The following is a 434-nucleotide window of genomic DNA, read 5'->3' as shown; positions in this document are numbered from 1 at the left end:
AAAGTATATTATTAAATTATTATTAAATTAAGAAAATAGATTAATAATTAAATATAATAAATTTTGGTAGTTTTTTATTATTTTTCATTAAGAAAGTATTAGTGTTTATCCGAAATCAAATCAGAAGGAAACGTGGATGGTGAAGCTGACAAGGCAGGTCTTATCCTCTATGCAGTGGATGAATCTTACAATTTATCCACTTGGTGCCACTTGTATTTCTTAATTGACTGCTTCTTTAATATGTTAAGTGAATGAATATAATAAAAAATTAAATGATATCGTTAATATCCGGGAATGTGGTCAAGGATGCCCAAATATCTATTTCTTTTGTGGGGGTGAGAGACCCTTTAAGTTCAATACTTCAAACAAAAGTAAAAATAATAATAAAATATAGCTGATCAAAGGAGACAAGGGGTTTTGAAAAACAGAGGCTA

Source organism: Arachis ipaensis, chromosome B07 (genome assembly GCF_000816755.2).
Source record: "Arachis ipaensis cultivar K30076 chromosome B07, Araip1.1, whole genome shotgun sequence".
NCBI classification, from domain to species: domain Eukaryota; kingdom Viridiplantae; phylum Streptophyta; class Magnoliopsida; order Fabales; family Fabaceae; genus Arachis; species Arachis ipaensis.
This window is presented reverse-complemented; position numbering follows the sequence as displayed.